General features: G+C 42.3%; 1 long non-coding RNA gene across 1 annotated transcript in view; it reads right to left on the reverse strand.

Annotated features, from left to right (window-relative positions):
- The window catches only part of LOC136875530 (uncharacterized), a 44,203-nt gene extending 34,263 nt beyond the window's left edge, over window positions 1-9,940 (reverse strand). The window contains exon 1 of the long non-coding RNA XR_010860460.2: window positions 9,845-9,940. This is a non-coding gene — a long non-coding RNA (uncharacterized lncRNA). The remainder of the gene's footprint in view (window positions 1-9,844) is intronic.
- Window positions 9,941-23,948: the final 14,008 nt, after the last annotated feature.

Below are 23,948 nucleotides of genomic sequence, written 5' to 3' on the forward strand. Positions count from 1 at the left end.
CTTAAGCAAATAATTTTTGCTTTGTCTTTTATGCTATCTGTACAAAGTCCTGGAGTGAATGGTTCTCAAGTGGCTCACATCATAGATGTTCTTATCCCTAAAGAAGCAGGCTTTAGACCTGGTAGATAATTTGGTCCTATTTTTAATCTAACCCATAACATTGAGGATGGGTACGAACAAAGAGGTGACAGGAGTGACTTTCATTGACCTTAGTTTAGTATATATGCTCAATCATCAATGCCTGTACCATAAGGTATATCACAATGAAGAATTATGTCCCCACAAGATCTGTAACATTTATCCTTTGAAACAGGCACTTCTGCATTACATTCCAGATATGGCTCAGTTTCTCAGTACAGTAGGTATTTGTAGGGATTCTGCTTATGTAAAGCAAGTAGGTATATCGACACATTCACTCCCATATCTGACCATGGTTGTATTAGGTTTCATGTGTGTAAAATACCACATCAGACCTTAGTTGGTTTTGAAGGAGATCAGTTTGCCAGTAGACCGCAGGCAAATGAATGTTTTGCTACAGCTTGAGGTAATTTACTGCATTGTGGGATGTTTGATCTAAAACACGTGCCATTCCAGAGATCTCTGAAGTGCATGGTTGGAATGAATAGGCATGGCAACTAAAAAAAAAAAAAATCGTACTATATCACCTTGTGAAGGGATGTATAAAGTTTTAGGGTTTATAATATAGGAGTTATAGTCAGTTGGAGCCATGTGTTACATGTTACCTAAAGTGACAAGGTGGCATCTAAAAATTGCTGGGCTGCTTGATTAAATACCTGCAGAGGGAGCTGGGAGTGAATATGTTAATGAGGTAGTACATATTACAGGATGCCTAAAGAACACCACCTAAAAGCTACACCCCTTGATACTATACCTGCAATCAGTGTTATAACTACTTGTAAACCTGTGACAAATTTTTAGGTGCCTAGCCCTCTCCCCCTCTAATGGACATCCATTCTTGCTTTATAATACTGTATGTGCCTAGTTAAGTTTTCTCACTAATGTTATACTGATGAGCAATTTAATGAAAAGATAGCAATCATTTTGATGAAACAGCACTGGCCACCCACTGAAGGCAGTAGCACAATGTGGCATGTAACAGATTGTCATACCTCGAACTGGTTGTTTGAGTAACAGTTTAGCACAGGATTCGTAAAACAGAAGATCTCTGAATTTGACAGCTGCCCCAGACATGTGGGTCCTTCCATCTCTGAAGTGTTGCAAAAGCTGGGCTTTCCACATGCTACAATTTCAAGAGTGTACCATAAGCACCTTGTTTCAGGAAAAACCACTACCACCAGGGTCGACTGGTGAGGTGTACATGTTCTTGAGAAGTCATCATTGGCTAATTCTAAGAGAGTAACATTCCACAGCAAGTAAGCTCACTTGCAAATTCAATGCTGGAGAACAGCACACTGCATGTAGCATTACTATCCTGAACCATTTCTTCAAAAGCCACCTTTGGTCACTGCACATTACAAGGCACGAAGACAGGACACAGAACATCACCGTTGGACTGTAAGTATGGAAGAAAATTGTCTCGGCAGAGGAGTCTAGGTACCAGACTGTACTGCTGATGACCAAGTACGGATGCATCAGCTGATATCAGGTAATTGACCCATCTTTACAACAGGGTACTGTTCAAGCCAGTGGCAGTTTTGCTTCATCCTGGTATGGGGCTATTCAGGTGGGATAAAATGGAACCCCTGGTATATCTACCAACATTCTTGACTGGTGAATGATGTAAGAACCTGCTGTCATATGTCCACCCATTTATTTACTTCCTGCACCCTTCAAGAGACCTGTGCCTAAAGCTCCTGAATTGTAGCCAGTTGGTTCAGACACGAGGATGCTTGCCTGGACCAGCGGACCCCAAGGTTAACCGACCTCAGCCTACTGAACACATCCGGGATGATATCGAGAAGGATGCGCTTTGACCAATCTTTGTTCTTTATGGAAGGTGGTGCAATGGTTATTGACAAACACTCCTAACCAATACTTCTGGTGCCAGACTTCAGGTTGCTGCCATCATCAGGGTGAAAAATGGTGTTGCATGCAACTATAGTTGTAATATTGAAATACACTATGTGATCAAAAGTATCCAGACACCTGGCTGAACATGATGTACAAGTTCATGGTGCCCTCCATTGGTAACGCTGGAATTCAATATGGTGTTGGCCCACCGTTATCCTTGATGACAGCTTCCACTCTTGCAGGCATACGTTCAATCAGGTGCTGGAAGGTTGCTTGGGGAATGGCAGCCCATTCTTCACGGAGCGCTGTACTGAGGATAGATAGAGCTGTTGGTCGGTGAGGCCTGGCACAAAGTCTGTGTTCCAAAACATCCCAAAGGTGTTCTATAACATTCAGATTGGGACTCTGTGCAGGCCAGTTCATTACAGGGATGTTATTGTTGTGTAACCAGTCTGTCACAGGCCGTGCATTATGAACAGGTGCTTGATCGTGTTGAAAGATGCAATCGCCATCCTCAAAGTGCTCTTCAACAGTGGGAAACAAGAAGGTGCTTAAAACATCAATGCAGGCCTGTGCTGTGATACTGCCATGCAAAACAACAAGGGGTGCAAGCCCCCTCCATGAAAAGCACGACCACACATTAACACCACTGCCTCCAAATTTTACTGTTGGCACTACACACGCTGGCAGATTACGTTCACCGAGCATTCACCATACCCACACCCTGCCATCGGATTGCCACATTGTGTACTGTGATTTGTCACTGCACAACGTTTTGCCATTGTTCAATCGTCCAATGTTTACGCTCCTTACACCAAGTGAGGTGTCATTTGGCACTGACCTGCATGATGTGTGGCTTACATGCAGTCGCTCGACCATGAAATCCAAGTTTTCTCACCTCCCACCGAACTGGGATAGTACTTGGATTGGATCCTGATTCAGTCTGGAATTCCTGTGATGGTCTGGATAGATTCCTGCCTATTACGCTTGATGACCCTCTTCAAGTGTCAGCAGTATCTGTCAGTCAACAGACGAGGTCGGCTTGTACGCTTTCATACTGTACGTGTCCTTTCAAGTTTCCACTTCACTATCACATCAGAAACAGTGGACCTAGGGATGTTTAGGAATGTGGAAATCTCGCGTACAGACTTCCGAGACAAGTGACACCCAATCATCTGAACACGCTCGAAGTCCGTGAGTTCTGCGGAGCGCCCCATTCTGCTCTCTCACGATGTCAAATGACTACTGAGGTCACTGCTATGTAGTACCTGGCAGTAGGTGGCAGCACAATGCACCAAAAAATGAAAAACGCATGTTTTGAGCGGTGTCCGGATATTTTTGATCACATAGTATATGTGTTCTAAGAGTTCTTAGAGGCAGATCCGCTGTGGTTGCCATGGAAATAAACCTCACGTGAGCCCGAAGGGAAGGAGGAACGAATGCAGAAATGTGGCAACACTGCAATGGCATGTGCAAGGCTCCTCCCTATATGTAAAAATGCTACTTTTAATATTGCAGGTGTAGGTAGGCATCTAATTCAACTGTTCAGTGTATTACAGAATTCAGGCAGGTAGCAACTTTTACAAAATAGTTAAAGACATAATATGGAACAAGAAAATACCAACAAAATGTAAGAGTCATATATGAAACTTATTACGTACCAATCCTGACCTATGGTTGTGAAACATGGACCATAAGAAACAAAGATGTTAGTAGAATCCAGGCAGCAGAAATGAAATTTGTCCATAGCATGATCGGCAAAACACGGAGGGACAGAGTCCGTAATGAGGAAATCCGCAAGCAGGCTCAAGTTTTAAGACTGCAGGACAAAATAACAGTGCAGTGATTGAGATGGTATGAACATATGCGACGCATGGGTGATAACAGATTACAAAAAAAAATGTACGATCTAAAACTTTAAGACAAAAGACCAAGAGGGCGACCAAGACTCAGGTACAAGGACATGGTGAAGATTGACATTCAACAGAGAGGACATACTTTGGAAAGCATTGAAGAAGGACAGAAGTTCATGGACCGCAACTGGTGGAGAAGCCTCGTTTGCCGACCCATCGCTTAAGATGGAACGACGTGGGATATGTATGTATGTAGTGTATTACAGATACAGGTCTTGCGTAGATGAAACCTACCACACCTCGCTGTACGTGCCATCACATTGCAGTTCCCGAGTTATATTAATTTTACCACATGCTCAAATATTGCCACAAACTGGATGCACGAGCAGCAACTTTTAAGACTAAATCAGTTATAAAATTTTTGCTAGCTTCTATAGTTTTGAAAACATTGGAAGGAGTGTGGTTTATACTGTTTGGGGACACTTTTGCCAAAGGACCCAGTACTGGAACAAAATTATAGACTTATTCTATGTCAAAATATACAGTATTAATTCCAGACTCAGGCCTGAATTGTGGCTCATTTTGTCTCTGCGGGAGGAAAATACTTTGGTTCATTTTCTTTTATAAAGGACTTGCATGAACATGAGCCAGTTTACCAGTTTGCTAAAACTGAGGAAACAATGTGTCTTGAAATCTGTCCTATGGCTGAATAATTCTACTTTCATATTTGTTTACACGTTCAAAATAAGGTTAATGCTATTGGGTTTATTTCTCACTAACCATGTTTTACAGCTTTCAGAAACTTAGAGATGCCAGAATTCTGTCCTACAGGAGTTCTTACCTACCAGTAAATGTAACTAAACGAGGCTGGGGTATTTGAATTAAGAGGGGAATTCAAGGCAGTATTATTGGCTTTGTTTTCCTGGTATATATAAATGATATGAGTAAAGAAGTGCATCAGAGATTAGGCTTATTGCAGATGTTATTCTGTATAGAGTAATAAGTTACAAGATTGTGTGCAACTGCAAAATGACAATGTGAGATGGGCAGCATGCAATGGTCTGGTGATAAACAGGGTTAAGTCAGGTTGCGAGTTTCGCAAATACCAAGCCCTCTCCGTTTTAATTACCGCGTTGATAGGGTGAAAGTTCCTTATGGGGATCTCTGTAAGTACCTAGGTGTTAATATATGGAGAGATCTTCATTTGGGTAATGACAAATGGGATTGTAAATAAAGAGTACAGACCCCTGCACATGGTTATGAGGTTTTTAGGGGTTGTAGTAAGGATGTAAAGAAGGCATACAAGTCTCTGGTAAGATCCCAACCAGAGTATGGTTCCAATGTATGTGACCTTTACCAGGATTACTCGATTCAAAAACTGGAAAAAATTCGAAGAAAAGCAGCTCTATTTGTTCTGGGTGATTTCCGACAAAAGCGTAGTGTTGAAAAAAATATTGCAAAGTTTGGGCTGGGAAGACCTGGGAGAAAGACGAGCTGCTCGACTAAGTGGTATGTTCAGAGCCGCCATTGGAGAGATTGCATAGAATGACAGACGAATAAGTTTGAGTGGGTCTTTAAAAAGTAGGAAAGATCACAATATAAAGATAAAGTTGGAATTCAAGAGGGCAAATATTTGTTTATGGGAAGGGAAGTTAGGGATTGGAATAAATCACCAAGGGAGATATTCAATAAATTATACCACCGGACTAAACCGCGATCAAACCCGCGAACTCTAGGTGGGAAGGGCAGCGAACTATCGCCGGGGGGTCTGCGGGTGAAAAGTTACCTGTGCAGCAGTTTCACTAGCGAGGAGATTATGAAGCTTTGTGCAGAAGAGTTAAGAGAAGCGTAGTAATGCTCTTTACCAGTATTCAAGAACATTTTGTCTAATACGTACCGTACATTATTATCTGCACAGTCTGCCAAGATGGTTTCTTGCATTGGTGGGAGTCTCATTTTAACTGACCGCTTCGGTGGATCAGTGATGAGCAATAATGACAAGTGCGGGGTTTCGATTGCTGCTGAGTTACCGTAATTTATTTTTGAAGGATGATCAAAAATCTTTCTGCTCTATGTTGCTGGCGAGTTGAAGATCTTGGGTGGAACTCCATTACACCCGACAATTAAAATTAACTCATAGCACCCGTTCTAGAAGAATTCCTCTTTCGTTGCTAGTAAGCAGCACAATCTGAAAGACAAAATTGGTAGGCAGGATGCCTAGATGACACCACCTGAGAAAGCCTACACCAAGGTTGTTGAGGTGTTACGATTATTTGTATTTAATCTTGACAATTAATGGATAAAGATTTGGTCCTATCGCATCGCACGTTCCCCGGTACGGTACCGGTACTGTACTGCTTTAATCCACATTTTACTTTAATTTCATTACGCTACTTGGCCGGTCAGAATTTAACTTCCAGAATGTAAGAACACTGGGCCAGATTCGAAACTAATTTGAGTAGACTATCAGACATTCAGTGCACCAAGTATTAACAATTTAGTATCTTGCTTCCAGTTGACCCTCGTGTTAAAGAATGATTTAAACGTTCTTTCAATGGGTAGGCGCAGTGGCGTACTCGCACCCTCGCTGATGAGGCTAGGTATCGTATTTGAGCACCTTTAAATACGACCGGACTGAACTGGGATCGAACCCACCAAACAAATAGGCCCACGCCGGAAGCATGTGAAAGCAAGGTCAACGTAATCCTTCACAGGTATTCAAAGTGAACCTTTAGCTCACAGACTTTTGCCGATTTTATGGTTAGTAGCACTTTTATTGGTACTTACAACCTCGGTCCCAATAAATTCCTTCAATTTGAATGTCAACCAGCGGTGGCTGCTCCTCGCAATCTGACTCGTTGCAAGACCTGAAAGTCTGCATAATAACAGTGATGAAACTAAATACATAGACTGGTGTTTCTTCGAGGCATATGGATATTTGCAAGGGAATGCCAATTGAGAGGCTTCAATGCTGTAGAATTGAAAACACCTATCATGAGCCCTCCGTGCCCAGTTTGGATCGGGCGCCGTTGCAAGTAATTCATTTTTGTTTAGTACTAGCTGACCCGACAGACGTCGTTCTATCAAAAATAAATGACAGTGGAACGAACTCAAATTCAGTCTGTACTGCACGCAAAAATCAGAATGCAAATGACTATTGTACATCAAACATCAAACGAGTTCATTTTCTACTGCTACCAAAAGTTTTTAAGAAACTACTGGAAAAACGTGTTTTCATTACCTGCAATATTATCTTGATTGTGAATAAGGAAATGTTCAAATAGGTCACAGCATATCACTACCCAGAAATAACCCTGCTTGACTGTAACGTAGATATGAACTGTTCAGCAGGTCTTCAAATCCCTCACAGAGCCATAATTATCCCCCGTTGCAAATCAAATAATTTGATAAGTTGATGGCGTGAAGATAATGTGGCAAAAGTTACTCCTCTTTCTTCGTAGGAAATAACTATCATAGAAAACACTGATTCCAATCAGCACTATGAAGATATTTTTCCATTGTAAAGCTTTAAGGTACACAATATTTTTTGACTGATTTCCTGGCGCGCAAACAAAGTTGATGGTTTTTCAACACGGGAACAGGAAACATCCAATTGGCCATGCGAGAAACATGGGTTTTCAAGATAATTGCCGCAAACACTCAATGACTGCTCCTGGGATTTATTTATGATCATAGCAAAAATGAGCTTTACTGGAAACTGCAGTCATTTAAATTCAAATGGTATCTCAGTCGGAATCATACGGATGCGTGGTATCAAAAAGTCTTGTCCTGTATACTTCCCCGTTAGAATTGTTACTTCGATCACGTTCAGTAATGTTTTCACCGCTAGCCGTGTGCCTGGCAAACAGTTCATAGATCCAATAGCAACGTATTGGTAGGCACTGTAGTCGATTGAAACATAACTGAAAACAGCTCGATTCAAACTTGGAAGATTATTAGCTGAACGACGCGCTGCACGGGTTTGTGATATCCGAATCCTTTCAGTTTCATTTCGCTCTTCACGTTATGTCCGATTAGACTGAAAATTACCTTTAGCATTTCGAGTTGTTCTACCGAAGTTGCTCCGTCCGCGTCTTATAGGCGGCATGAGTCTTGAAATGAGTATACTGTATATGGAAGTACATACAAAATAAACCAATCAACCAAAGAAATCGATGGACTACTTTGTTGAGAAGCGACTATTTAAAAACAATCAGGGTAGACAAAGCTCCAAATATAACAAAACACGACACTGCATGCGACTGTCTGGAGAGCGTATGTTTGGGAGATCCGTACCGGCAGTCGAGGCAGCAGTCACGCGCGAAACCAAAACCCAAGGAGACATTCTTCCTGTCACAAACTGAGAACTAATCGAGATAAGAACTTGGGCTTTGTTTTAAAAATAACTTCCATATCTGAAGACCATTTGTCTCGCTTTGATACCCCATGCAAATTCAATAGCAAAGAAGTTGACCAGCGACTGACTTTTTCGTGCCTCCACATAATCTCTGAACATGACTGAAAAGAAACACAAATAGTGCATGTTCTTATTTAAATTTAAAAACAAACTTATTTACGTAGAGCTGAAATGTTCCTTTACCAGCAGTGAAAAATAAGGTGAATATAGTGAATATAAAATAGGAATTATGACATAAGTTCTGTGCAATGAAAATTTTGCATTTGAGGTAGCATTGTATTTTATGAACATTTTCACGGTCAGTTATTTTGTAAAACTAATTTCTCTTAACGGCATCAAATGCGGCTTGAAATTTTGTACATAATCCGATATTCACCCATTTTAACCGATAACATTGAGATTTACGGACATTTGGCAAACGCGCTGGATTACAGGACAGCGCTAAGCGCAAACGTGGGAGAAGGAAAGAGACGAACAGTTTGAATGGAAAAAGAGAAATGGGCCTTTTACGTTTTTCCTGGCATTTTTTCCAATTTTCTCTTCGTAAAAACCTTACTCTGACTTCGGCGAATATTTGAAAAAAAATTAGCCGAATTGGTCCAGCCGTTCCCGAGTTTTGCGCTCAACAACACATTTAGCGATTCATTTTTATTTACATAGATTACAGAGTTCTTTCACCTAGAAAACGGAATGTAATAAGTTTTGCAAATTACGGTACCGTAGCACCATCTCCGCATGTTGCCATTCTTCAGGGATGTTATATTTTTGCGTCTGTCTCTTGGCATGGGCCAGAGCAAAATGTAGCTTCCAGTCTCATCCATGGCTGTGTCAATATGGAAGCTGCGGAGATGAGTCGTGCTGAGTAATGATATTCGAAGCGACGAGAGTGTTCTAGAAAGTTCGTGAAATTCAATTTTGCCCATTGCCCAAGTTGGAGGTCGAAAAGTTTTTACAGCAGACATTTAAGGTAAAATACGGATTGCAGATTTTGAGCGAGTAGCCTATAATTATCAGAGACGCCAGCACGATAAGTACAGCGATGCCAATATTGAATAGGGCAAGAATCAAGCCGCTTATGGGATAAAAAGAGTCTAACTTAGGGATACACAGTGTGAAATTACGAGAACTGCAAAGTCGTCTGACCAAATTAGTGCTAAGGCAAATTCTAAAGCTGAGAGGTCAGCAAGAATCATAAAAGCAGATGCGAAAGCGGACTAGTTTAAATTAACAGAACTCCATACACAAACGGATGAATGTGGCTACTAGTTCAGAAAAAAGTATGATTTCTATGAAATAGGTTTGTTGCATCATGCGATAAATACCCTGGACTGAAAGTAAGTGAATATACGAAAATTAGCGCACAATCAGTTTACATGCACAGAACATGAGAAGGTCTGACACACACAAACACGTTTTTGATTTTTATTACCGGTACTTCACATGAATTTGCAACATACACATGAGTTATTTTACTGTTATGTAATTTACGTTGCGAATGCATGTTCAATAATTTGTCTCGAATTTCCAGGAGATAAGGTTGTTCTAACGCTACTAACTTGCATGCTCCATTAAACAGTCTTACCTCGAACAGACGCGTTAGCAAGAGCAGCCTCTGGTTCCATTTCTGGCCTCCAGTACTGACCGAAACATACAGATCAAAAACAAATGAACATTTGATCATCCCCACCTCACATCATGACGTAACGACGAATAGTAATTAAGAACGAAGCCAACCAACCAGCGAGTTCCACGTATGATTCTAGAACCACTTATGTGTAAAAGAAGTCGAATACCCACTTCTCACATTCATTACCTTACAAAGAAATTGCAAACGAACCTTTTCCAATAAATAAATAAATAGGTAACACAGCATTTCGAAATGTCCTTTGAATTTTAGTCAAGTTATGTACAGGTAGCACAACAAATAAAATAAAATGATTATTATCTTTTACCCACCCATTAAAATAAATGTCCTAGATATACGTATGAACTGTTGAATACATATTTTGTATTTCTTAAGTCATTCGAACCTCAATGAAACCTATGCCGTGACCTAGAAAAGCCCGCTTCTGCCGATTATAGGAAAAAATGGAACACACATACAAAATAAATAAATAAATAAATTTAAATTTTGGAAATGTCTAGACTGTGCTATAGAGAAACTTCAATCTGCCCGAGTTTCAGAGTTCGAGCCGAACCTTTGGTTGGCGAGAAGGACGGACTGAGGGGAGTTCTTTAAATCTACAGAATACTCTTAAATATCGACCGAGTGTGCTAGTATTTTATTCCACGACCTTACGCAGAGGAGATGAGCGTTATCGGTATGCAGCCGGCTAATAGTGACATTTTAAAAATATTTTTTATTTTTACAAGTTGCTTTACGTCGCACCAATACAGATAGGTCTTATGGCGACTATGGCATAGAAAGGGGCTAGGAGTGGCACGGAAGCAGCCGTGGCCTTAGTTAAGGTACACGGAAAACCATCTTCAGGGCTGCCGATAGAGTTCCAACACACTATCTCTAATTCAAGCTCACAGCTGCGCGCTCCTAACCGCACGGCCAACTCGCTCGGTTAGCAGCCTATCCGTTCTGAAACAAAGCGAGTGACTAGAGTTTATTTTTACCAGTAAGCCTAATACGCAACCGATCGAGTCTAATGTTTGTGACGTTATTCAACTGTAGTGCAAGTAAAAACAGTAGTCTGCCTCTTATTTACAAAAATATATCGTACGTTGGCTTCACTGCCCGTCTGATAGCCATAATCGTTAAGGTGTTGAAGTCTAAACGGTCTAGCACCGAGGTTAGCCGGTTCGAGTCCCGTTGTTCGAAAAAATTCACCATCAGAATGTTGGCCGGCAAGGTAGGGGAGGTGGTGGTATACAATTTCTAATCACTAGATTGCGTGCCAAAAGCCTGGATTAAATTCCAAACCTCTCTGCAGTGCTCACATGGAGCAAGGGCATATGACGCTGTTGATGGTGATTCGTCCAGCGGATGGAGGGGTTAAGCTTTGAGCAGACACCTTGGTGCTATTCGATAGGAGTAGGCTACGTGCTGGCACCGGGTTTTAACCTCTCTCTTCCTACTATCATTTATCACGACATTCATTTCATCTCATTTAACTCCTCTGGTGAGGTTGACGCCAGGAAGGGCAGCCGATCATAAAAACCAGCCATGACAGATTCATCTCACCTTATACCCGATCCCATATAGAAACAGGACAAGGGTTGGACAAACAAACATCGTACGTTGGCTTCACTATTCCTCCAGGTCTCATAATGCGCGACGTTTTGAGAGAACCTATTTCAATGACCTATAATTTAATTATTTTTTCATTTACCACTGATCTGCATTTAGGAATGCCGTCAATTGTTTACCTAGACTTTTCTTAAGTGATTTCAAAGAAGTTGGAAATTTTCTCCTGAATCAGTGCATATCTGTTTACAACGCGACGAGGGAACATGGAAAACAAAACAAAACATGGGGATCTTGTTGACTTATTTGGTTATTTCCACAGTACAGTTCTTAACGGAAAAATAACATTACAAGTTGCCAGTGATTTAACGATCCAACGTCGCACAAACACATGGATGGTTTTAATGGACACAAGGAAGGTGAGGGGCTGGGATTGGTAAGGTAGCGGCCGTGTCTTTAATTAAGGCATAGCCTCAGAATTTGTCTGGTGTGAAAATGTGAAACCATGAAAATACATCTTCAAGGTTACCGGTAGTAGACTTCGAATCCATCATCTCTCTAATGCAAACTCGCTCCTAGCTAACCCTGTACCACTCCGGAAAAATAATAATGTTATTAACATCCCAGTAACTATTTTTACGGTTTTCGGAGACGCCACAACGAAAAAAAAAAAAAAAAAAAAAAAAAAAAAGATTTCGTTGCCCAATGCTAATATCAGCAGTCTTATTGCGTTTATTTTCAATGCAACCTTATACACTACAGTGTTCATAAATATGTTTTAATAATATTTAACTTCCTGAAATATCGCTCAGCAGTGTATATAAGAGCGGGGATGGGCCCAAATTATATATACTTCCCCTTCACTCATCCGAGGTGGACCATAAAATCGAATAAAAAACGCACTAGTACAGAAAGGCTAACTGAACAATGAAAAAGGTTCGTACCCCACAGTCGGCAGCCCTGAAGATGGTTTTCCGTGGTTTCTCATTTCCACACCAGGCAAATGCTGGGGGTATACCTTAATTAAGGCCGCGGCCGCTTCCTTCTCACTCCTATTCCATCGTCGCCATAAGACCTGTATGTGTCGGTGCGACGTAAAGCCAATATAAACATATAACAACGAAAGTATATTAGGTCAGATAAAAATGATAAAATGTGCATATTTTGCGAACGGTGAGGGAAGATGAAAAAACACGTCAACAAAACCGCCACGTTTTGTTGTGTTATTCATGATACTACGGCACTGTAAAATATACTTGTACTTTTAATATAATACAATTATAGTATCAGAAAGGAGCTGCCTGGCCGAGGCGGTAAAGGCGTGCTCGGTTCACCTAGAAGGACGTGGGTTCGATTCCCCGTCACGAAGTCGTAAAATTTAAGAAACGAGATTTCCACTTCCGGAGGTGCATATTACCCTGAGGTTCACTCAGCCTACACAAAACATGAGTACCAGGTTAATTCCTGGGGGCAAAGGCGGCGCTCTACACCCCAAGTGCCGAGGTTACAGATAGTGGAAGCTTTTACCTTCCACCCCTCCAGAGGCCTTCATGGCCTGTACGGAGATGACTTTGCTTTGTTTTGCTTTACAGTATTACACACATGTATCACCAAGCTCGATTGCTGCAGTCGCTTAAGTGCGGCCAGTATCCAGTATTCGGAAGATAGTGGGTTCGAACCCCACTGTCGGCAGCCCTGAAGATGGTTTTCCTTGGTTTCACATTTTTCACACAAAGCAAATGCTGGGGCTGTACCTTAATTAAGGCCACGGACGCTTCCTTCCCACTCCTAGCACTTTCCTCTCCCATCATCGCCATAAGACCTATCTGTGTCGGTGCGACGTCGTGGGCGTGAATTTATTCGCTGTTGACGATTAAGATGCCACATACCATACCACCTGGACTACATTTACGAAATAAAAAACTTACCCCTCAACCCAGGATCGACCCCTCGACCTCCTGCACGCCAACCGAAAACTCTATCCACTGCACCGATTGTACAGCACCACTAACATGTGATGACAGAGGTAGTTACCCTACATGTAGTTACAATGTTGCCAGATTGCCACTCTTCAACGTCCTTTTACTGCGGGATATACTCGCAGGACGTACTTTTGTGTGAGATATTTTTTTATTGTTGGCATGTGAGGAGTCGCGCTGCGACGACCGAGTGCGTGAATTTCGATTCATCCTGTATATGATTAATGATTGTCTCATTCCGAACGTCAAAATGCGGGAATCTTGGACGTTGTTTGGTTTCAACACGATGGAGTGCCGGCTCGCTTCACAGTGGCTGTTCGACAACGTCTGAGCGCAGTTTTTGAAATCGCTGGATCGGTCGAGGATCAGACAGTGATCCAGCTCATCTTCCATGACTGCCAAGGAGCCCTGGTCTAACAACACCCGATAACGCACTTTAGGGTTATATCAAGGAACAGCTTAAGAAGCAGCCGCATGGTGGAATTGATGATCTGGAAAAATGCGATGCGCGAAGCTTTCCAGGCAGTGACCCCAAGGATGTTGCTTAATACGAGCATCAGAACATGACGGCGTACTCAGCTGTGATGAGACAATGGAGGGAAATATACGGATGTTTTAGATTCGTAAGATGTACATAGGTCCGCCTCTGTGGTGTAGTGGTTAGCGTGATTAGCTGCCACCCCCGGAGGTCCGGGTTCGATTCCCGGCTCTGCCACGAAATTTGAAAAGTGGTACGAGGGCTGGAACGGGGTCCACTCAGCCTCGGGAGGTCAACTGAGTAGAGGTGGGTTCGATTCCCACCTCAGCCATCCTGGAAGTGGTTTTCCGTGGTTTCCCACTTCTCCTCCAGGCGAATGCCGGGATGGTACCTAACTTAAGGCCACGGCCGCTTCCTTCCCTCTTCCTTGCCTATCCCTTCCAATCTTCCCATCCCTCCACAAGGCCCCTGTTCAGCATAGCAGGTGAGGCCGCCTGGGCGAGGTCCCGGTCATACTCCCCAGTTGTATCCCCTGACCAAGAGTCTGAAGCTCCAGGACACTGCCCTTGAGGCGGTAGAGGTGGGATCCCTCGCTAAGTCCGAGGGGAAAACCGAACCTGGAGGGTAAACAGATGATGATGATGATGAAGATGTACATAGAAATGAATAAATAATGAGTATATGTAGTTTTATATCATGTCAGTTTGAGTTTAATTTAAACTAGCTAATGTGCCCGTGCTTCAGTACGGCATACTCAGAAAGACTGACTTCGTGGTTTTCTTAACTGAAGTCAACATAAGTCATTATAAGAACGTCAATAGGAATGTAGCGATTAAAAGGAATGTTATCGTATAAAATACTCGATCAAATGAAAAAAACACACATTTTCTCACTTTTAACGAACAGTGCTACGGTGCCGATCTAACAGTCCAAAGTTCCAGAGCTGGAATGACCAGGCTGCAGATAGCCGTGAACACTATTCTGCCATTCTTTCTTTCTTTCTTAATCTGCTCACCCTCCAGGTTTGAATTTTCCCTCGGACTCAGCGAGGGATCCCACCTCCACCGCCTCAAGGGCAGTGTCCTGGAGCGTGAGACATTGGGTCGAGGGATACAACTGGGGAGGATGACCAGTACCTATCCCAGGCGGCCTCACCTGGTATGCTGAACAGGGGCCTTGCGGGGGGTGGGAAGATGGGAAGGGATAGACAAGGAAGAGGGAAGGAAGCGACCGTGGCCTTAAGTTAGGTACCATCCCGGCATTTGCCTGGAGGAGAAGTGGGAAACCACGGAAAACCACTTCCAGGATGGCTGAGGTGGGAATCGAACCCATCTCTACTCAGTTGACCTCCCGAGGCTGAGTGGACCCCGTTCCAGCCGTCGTACCACTTTTCAAATTTCGTGGCAGAGCCGGGAATCGAACCTGGGCCTCCGGGGGTGGCAGCTAATCACACTAACCACTACACTACAGAGGCGGAGCTGGAATGTATTTACGAAATAAAAACCATACGCCTCAACCCAGGATCGACCCCTCGACCTTCTGCATGCTAACCCAAAACTCTATCCACTACACGAACTGTACAGCACGAGTAATATGTGCTGACAGAGGTAGTTACCTTACACGTGATTACAGTGTTGCCAGATTGCCACTCTTCAACGCCTTTTTTCTGCCAGATATACTCGCAGGACGAACTTTTGTGAGATACATTTTTGTATTGCTGGCATGTGAGAAGTCGCGCTGCGACGCCCGAGTGCGCGAATTTCGGTTCATCCTGTATAGGTAATTGTTCTGATTAACAGAACTATCAACAAATATGGGCCAAACAGATGCGTTTGTGTCATTCCGGCCCAGATCATGACGTGAGGTGGGTTTCGGTTCGATTTCTTGAAAAAAAAAATGTGGATTTTCTTTTCCCCAAACGTAAACATTGCGACTACGGGAGCTGCGATAAATCGCACATGAACATGACTTCTGCCTTCTGGGCCATTGTTTGGAATTGTTACAACATCCGGCCACAAGCATCAACACGTCTCTCCAAATCATCATCTGATAATTCATTAACACTCAATGGACGCCAACACCTCATTTTCACATCTACTTTGACGTGTTTCCTCGTTCATTCCATTATCCTCAATTCTGACGCAAGTTTCCGAATGGATTTGACCGGAGATTGTTCGATAGACTTTTCCACGTCAGCACAAAGTTCAAATCTGGTGGATGGTCTTCCACTTCTCGGCGCGTCGCGAACACTGCCCGTTCTTTTCTCACTCTAATAACGCCATCTTTGTTGGTGCTGCTTTCACAAACCGCGTAACAAAATCGTCCCTCACAATTTTAATTAATTTGCCACTAAGTTTACGCTCATGAATCCACACAGCGGCCAGCAAACGTTCCTCAGTCGTATAATCAATTGTATCAGCCATTCTTTCAATATCTTGACACCAACTGCTGTCAACAATCGGAGTCGATAACAATGGGTATCTGACAATAGCAATAAATAAATAATGAGTAGTGGTATACGAACCTTGTGCGCACTCTGTAGTGAGCGTTTCTTGCGTCATCCTGAAGCGATGAAATGTGACGAGAAGTCATTTGCTGGACATTGGAAAGAAAGAATTCAAATTAAGTTTGTGTTCAAGAAAATAAATGGAAGCTGAGGTGGTCGAAGCGACGTGAGGTGTCAGGTCACGTACGGCAGTGGCTACATTACCTGCCCGCTACTCTGTGGTCGATTTCCATGCACAGAGGATCGTGCCACATCTACATCGATAACGAGAAGCTAACAGAGGTAGGGAGGAATGGGACGGCTGACTGAGGCTTATATTTAAGGACTTTACAGTCAGGTTATCATGCTCGTCACTGGAAGAAAAGCACTATTGCCTCCTCCGAGGTGTATGCGTGTCATGATAGAAATTTTGTGAAAAGTACGATGATCCTTCCTACTACTACTACTACTACTACTACTACTACTACTACTACTACTACTACTAACAATAATATAAATAATAATAGTGACAATAGAAAGACCTCTCCCTAATAGTAAGTAATATTTTAAACGCCCGAAGGCAGTGAACTCATACGGAAATTAGCTGAACCTTCTGGAGAACACCTTTTTGTCTAGTGTATGCACAGATGTCACTACTTATTGTTTTAGTGCCACCTAGGGAATTAGTGTGTTAATACTCCAGTAGAGTATAGTTCCTGTTAGTGTGTTGGCACTAGATGTGTATTCTACTCTTTCTAAGTTGCCATGACTGCTTGTCCAAACTAAGCCGACCGATCAGCGCAGAGCTCGTCTTCACAAATACTGGTAATGTTGACCCTTATGATCATCTTCTGATTTAACTTGAACTGTGCAATGGAGAGTGAGGTTTCCCTCACAAAAGGCTATGGAGTTCTTGGGCAGTATGTAAGGTAAGCGGCAAGTTTTCCCTAATATGTGAATTTATCTGCGTGTGGTGATGAGAAGATTTCACCGTTCCCCTCTAGCATATAACAATTAAGTATGCCACGTTTACTAATATTTTGAAGTAATGTAGATTTCTTAATTCAGTTAATTTGTAGGTTTCTAGGATGTCTGCGCACAGAGGATTGTAACCACCCTTAAGGAATGTCATACAAGTCATTAGGATGTACGAGTGTGGATCCACGTTTCCTTGTTCACTTTGTTTTCTGGTTCCTAAGCTTTTTAAATTTCAAATTTTCTTCGTGCCTTTTGGAATTTCATTTTATTCCGGTATTAATTCACTAGTGTGGCTTATCCTCCGTGTTAGCGGGCCTTCTGCCCCATTAGGTTTTATGATGATTTTTGTCACGGGATTTCTTGAGTGGTTCAACACCCCTTTCCTTTTGTTTCGGTCTTTCTATTTAACCTTTCTTTTTCCATTTTTTCCGGCTAGTATGAGCTCCGGCTCCTGTTTTCTGGATCCTTCTGACCCACATTTTGTACAGGGAAAGTTTAAGGACACCTGCATATTTCATGAACATGATTCCAGTCCTTAAACTTTTAGTCTCAGGCATACGATTTGTTATAGGAAACTAGTACATAATTGCTGAAATTTTAGTTAAAATATCACTCTTTGTTTTGAAGTTATTAAAGTTTTTGTTTATACTAATTGCAAAAGAAAATAGCTATTTTTTAATGCTTGTGGAGATCTGGATAGTACAATATGGGGATTACATTAATAACAGTGATAAAAACAAAATATCTTTCGATCGAAGGATATTTTGGTATCCAACACGCGTTCTAAGACAACTGAAACATGTTGATTCAAAATATGCAAACCATTTGTCTATATCACACACTCTTTTTGAGACATACGACATCATCCCTTTACACATGTTTAACACTGTATCAAATTAGAGGACATTTAAACTACACATACAGGAATGCATGCTAATATTTCAGGATGAACCAAGTCTCGGCTCTCCTACTTCGCACAACCGTAGTTGGAAGAGGGAGACTCCAAAATTGATCATTTACCCGTACACTAAATAAGCAGTTTAAAATTGATTATATTGAGTAGAAGAAACCATACGGAGATTATTAATCTCTGAAGTATCATTTCTGTATGGGGCAATAATAACGAAGTTTTGTAACCATGTATGTACATAACACAACGTTTGACACACAGATATGGAACATTATAGAGAGTCAGTAATAACATTGACTCAAGGAAATCAACTCGCAGACAAAAGATTCACTAGAGCTTTGATTGGTACATGGAATGTTAATGAACATGGCTTTAGCTAAGATTAGTGCAAATGCATCGCATGGCACGTATTGGATTTGTTACATAGCCAAACATTTCGTGAATTTATGCAACCTCTGGACCACATAACGTCCACTGGCACTGACGATAAGGAAGAAGCAAATGCAAATATTCGGCTTTGTAGGAAAAATAACGAAAAACTATGAAAACAATTCTCTATGAACGCTTTTCCATGAAAAATGAAACTTTGTCAGCAGCTTCAAAATCTGACGTGACAGAGCAAAACGGTTTCCAGATTTGAAATGAGCATGAAAAACTGCACCGGAAACGGTAAACATAATGTCATATATCTACCTCTAGGGGCCGATGACCTTCGATGTTAGGCCCCTTAAAACAACAAGCATCATCATCATCATCATCATCATTATCATCATATCTACCTCTTGTAAATCAGAGTAATCTTTGTTATGGAGAAACGCAGACACCTGTAGAGTATTTATAATTGTAATAGAGCAACAGAGTATGTTTCTATTTAAAAATATCCCCCGCTTTATAGTGTTTGCAATAGAACTAGAGAAAGAGGTAGCTTCAGGGAATCAGGGATCAAGGAATGTTTGGTTCTTTACCACTTTCTGTGGTTCTATTGCGAGCAATAAATGGGGGATATTTTTAAATAGAAACATATTCTGTTACTCTATTACAACTATAAATATTCTACAGGTATCCGTGTCTCTCCATTACAAAGAAAAGATTTTCCTCATATTGTACTCCCAGATCTCCTCAAGTATTACAAAATAGCTATTTTCTTTCCAACTATTACAAATAAATTAATAACTTCAAAACAAAGAGTGACTATTTAATGACGATTTCAGCAAATGTTCTCCTAAATATGTAGTAGTTCCCTATAACAAATCGCATGCTTGCCTGAGACCAAAATTTAAGGACAGAAATCATGTGCACGAAATATACAGGTGTCTTTAAACTTTTGGTAGGACCTGTATTATTGCTTTCCTGTTGAGCAAGAGCACTGAGTTTGAGAGTTGGTAAAAGCTGTTAAGCTATTCTGTGAGATATCTCAAAATGCCAAATAGGCCCTGTCGGTCTTAAGGTTTGGGAGTTCAATCTCCTTTTGGAAAGTAATTTTGAATATCGTATTCTACCTGAAGATACTATAAGTTTCAAGAATTGTATTGAAGTTATTGGAAGCGGATGTTTCCGTAGCTGTCCGGTATTGTAAAATGGGTGCTCATTCTACCGCATTGTTGTTGACTGTTCTTAAAAATGGGAACTTGTCTCACCTGTTACGATATGGTTGTAAAATTTTCAGATACTTATTCCTTATCTCATTAATGTTGTTCTATGAAACGAAAAAAAGGTAAAGAAAAGAAAACACGTTTTTGGAAATATTATCTAAATTTAAAATTTTGTGATTTCTTTGTTCAGTTGCCTAAATCCACCGCTTCTTTCTTTCCCTCTGGACCACGGAAACTCGGTAATAATAATAATAATAATAATAATAATAATAATAATAATAATAATAATAATAATAATAATAATAATAATAATTCACCTCTGTGGTGTAGTGTTTAGTGCGAGTAGCTGCCATCCCTGGAGGCCCGAGTTCGATTCCCGGCTCTGAGACAAAATTTGAAAAGTGGTGCGAGGACTCGAACGTGGTCCACTCAGCGTCGGGAGGTCAACGGAGTAGAGGGGGTTCAGTTCCATCCTCAGTGATTTTCCGTGGTTTCTCACTTCTCCTCCATGCAAATGCCGCGATGGTAACTAATTTAAGGCCACGGCAGCTTCCTTCCCTCTTCCTTAACTATCCCATACAATCTTCCCATGCCCCCCCCCAAGGTCCCTGTTCAGCATAGCAGGTGTGGCCGCCTGGGCGAGGTACTGGTCCTACACTCCAGTTGTATTCCCGATGCAAAGTCTCACGCTCCAGGACACTGCCCTTGAGGCGGTAGAGAGGGGAGGTCCCTCGTTGAGTCCTGGAGGGTAAATAAATAAATAAATAAATAAATAAATAAATAAATAAATAAATAAATAAATAAATAAATAAATAAATGAATGAATGAATGAATAAATAAATAAATAAATAAATAAATAAATAAATAAATAAATAAATAAATAAATAGTCCGACTCGTTGGCTGAATGGTCAGCGTACTGGCCTTCGGTTCGGAGGGTCCCGGGTTCGATTCCCGGCCGGGTCGGGGATTTTAACCTTCATTGGTTAATTCCAGTGGCCCGGGGGCTGGGTGTTTGTGCTGTCCCCAACATCCCTGCAACTCACACACCACACATAACACTATCCTCCACCACAATAACACGCAGTTACTTGCACATGGCAGATGCCGCCCACCCTCATTGGAGGGTCTGCCCTACAAGGGCTGCACTCGGCTAGAAATAGCCACACGAAATTATAATAAATAAATAAATAATAATACCATTCTTCGGGTGAGAAATGTTCGAGCTGTAATAATGACTCTCATTCCTTATTGGTTGGAAATTTTCAGTTCACCATATTTCGGTGTATAATCTATTCTACTTTCTTATACTCTGCTCCTTCTCTCCTTTTGGATGAAGTCAGACGGCTTGTCTGCTGGGAACCAAATAATATCATAGACAATCCTTCCTTATCAATGTTCACCACCCTATGAAGTCGTTTATAATTGCTGATCTCTGAGAGGAAATCAGCTCTACCAATGTAAAAATCAATTTTTTATTGCGCAGTAAGGATGTAAACATGGCGATAGCTGTTTTCAAGAGGTCGCAGTCAGCATTATGGGGGTATATCTCTTCTCTCGGGTATGATATAAATGCAAGCTGTCACCGATAGTCATAGAAAGTTGAATGGTCCCTCCGTAATGCGCCACCGGATATCCATTAATTACAAGAAGCTCCCTGAAAATGAATTCGCAGAGAAATTTATGACCGGAAGGAGAATATTACAGCTCACTTCGGGAAAGAGTTATGACTCTGAGTACAATATGTTCATCCAGTTCCTGGAGGTCATATCAAGACCCAGACTGGGAAAAACTTACCTGCAGCTATATGTGATGCACTCTTAAAGTGGATCGGAGTGACTGACTGACGCGGTAGAACGTTGAATATTCGAGGCCAAGGTAGCAGGTCGATCTCGGCTCACTTGGGTGATATTTTTTTTACAAGTTGCTTTAAGTCGCACCGACACAGATAGGTCTTATGGCGACGATGGGATAGTGGGAAGGAAGCGGCCGTGGCCTTAATTAAGGTACAGCCTGCTGTAAAAATGGGAAACCACGGAAAACCATCTTCAAGGCTGCCGACAGAGGGGTTCAAACCCACTGTCTTCCGAATGCAAGCTCACAGCTGCGTGACCCTAACCGCACGGCTACTTGCTCGGTATAATAATAATAATAATAATAATAATAATAATAATAATAATAATAATAATAATAATAATAATAATAATTTGCCTGGAGGTGAAAATGGGAAACCACAGAAACCCATTCTCGGGACAGCTAACTGTGGGGTTCGAACCCACTGATCTCCCGAATGCAGACATAGGCTCCATAACCGTAGCGCATTAACACTAGCGGCCGCTCTGTTCGGAAACCGTTAAAATACATTCATGTCCATAAGTTACGGGATCTTCGAGATCCACGAGAAATCATCGTGTGCGAACTAAACTGTGGCTGGACAACATGAAAACTTGTGACAAACCTGGCAGCTCAGTATAAGACAGATTAGTATGCCTGAAACAGTCCGAAGGGGTAGAGGTCTTGGGCACAGCGGTTCTGACCGCGTGTTGTGGGCGTTCGGCACACAGTATTCGAGTTGTAAGGAAGCAGGATGGCAAAGAGAACACACATTCTAGGTACTTGAAAATATCTACCTGTTCCAGCTTTGTCTCTCCAATCTGACTATAAATTCTCTTGGATTTCTTACCTACTGACATCAATTTGGTCTTTGAAAGACTGTATCGTCGGCTTCGAGAGGTTGCTCTGTGTGCTCGGCGACCCGCCAGAGGCATTTCCCTTTTAATGTGACATCCACATTCGACGAGTCATGTGAGGTCTTTATGTTACGCGTGGTCAGATCATCGACAGATTCGAGGCCGGCCCTCCATGGCTAAATGGTTAGCGTGTTGGCCTTTGGTCACAGGGGTACCGGCTTCGATTCCCGGCAGGGTCAGGAATTTTAACCATCATTGGTTAATTTCGCTGGCACGGGGGCCGGGTGTATGTGTCGTCTTCATCATAATTTCAACCTCATCACGACGCGCAGGTCACCTATGGGAGTCACATCAAATGACCTGCACCTGGCGAGCCGAACTTGTCCTCGGACACTCCCGGCACTAAAAGCCATACGCCATTTCATTTCGAGGCCGGCCACAGACAGCGCCAGAGTGGTCAGAAGATGAATGTCGCCCGTAGAGTCATTTCACGACTGTGGAGAATATTCCAGGACGGAGGAAACATTCAACGGCAGTACGGGCAATCATCCTCTATTAACACTAATAAGGTCCGACTCGTTGGCTGAACGGTCAGCGTACTGGCCTTCGGTTCAGTGTCCCGCGCTCGATTCTCGGCCGGGTTGGGGATTTTAACCTTAATTGGTTAATTCCGATGGCACTGGGGCTGGGTGTATGTGCTGTCTTCATCATCATTTCATCCTCATCACGACACGCAGGTCGCCTACAGGCGTCAAATAGAAAGACCTGCACCTGCAGAGCCGAACCAGTCCTGGGATATCCCGGCACTAAAAGCCATACGACATTTCATTTCAACACTAATAGGAAGGAAAATGGAAGAGGCCCGACACTTCGAAAAATTGATAAACGATACTGTTATTGTTCTTACGTCCCACTAACTACTTTTAAGGTTTTTGGAGACGCCGAGGTGCCGGAATTTAGTCTCGCAGAAGTTCTTTTACGTGCCAGTAAATCTATCGACACGAGGCTGACGTACACTGACTGACAGAGCAAATGCAACACCAAGAAGGAGTGGTTCGAAAGGGATGAAAGTTGGGGAAAAACAGAGACGGCACGGACGAATAATTGATGTTTATTTCAAACCGATATGCAGGTTACACAATGCGCACGGCATCGACTCAGTAGGATGTAGGACCACCGCGAGCGGCGATGCACGCAGAAACACGTCGAGGTACAGAGTCAATAAGAGTGCGGATGGTGTCCTGAGGGATGGTTCTCCATTCTCTGTCAACCATTTGCCACAGTTGGTCGTCCGTACGAGGCTGGGGCAGAGTTTGCAAACGGCGTCCAATGAGATCCCACACGTGTTCGATTGGTGAGAGATCCGGAGAGTACGCTGGC

This window comes from Anabrus simplex, chromosome 6, assembly GCF_040414725.1.
Source record: "Anabrus simplex isolate iqAnaSimp1 chromosome 6, ASM4041472v1, whole genome shotgun sequence".
Lineage (NCBI taxonomy): Eukaryota > Metazoa > Arthropoda > Insecta > Orthoptera > Tettigoniidae > Anabrus > Anabrus simplex.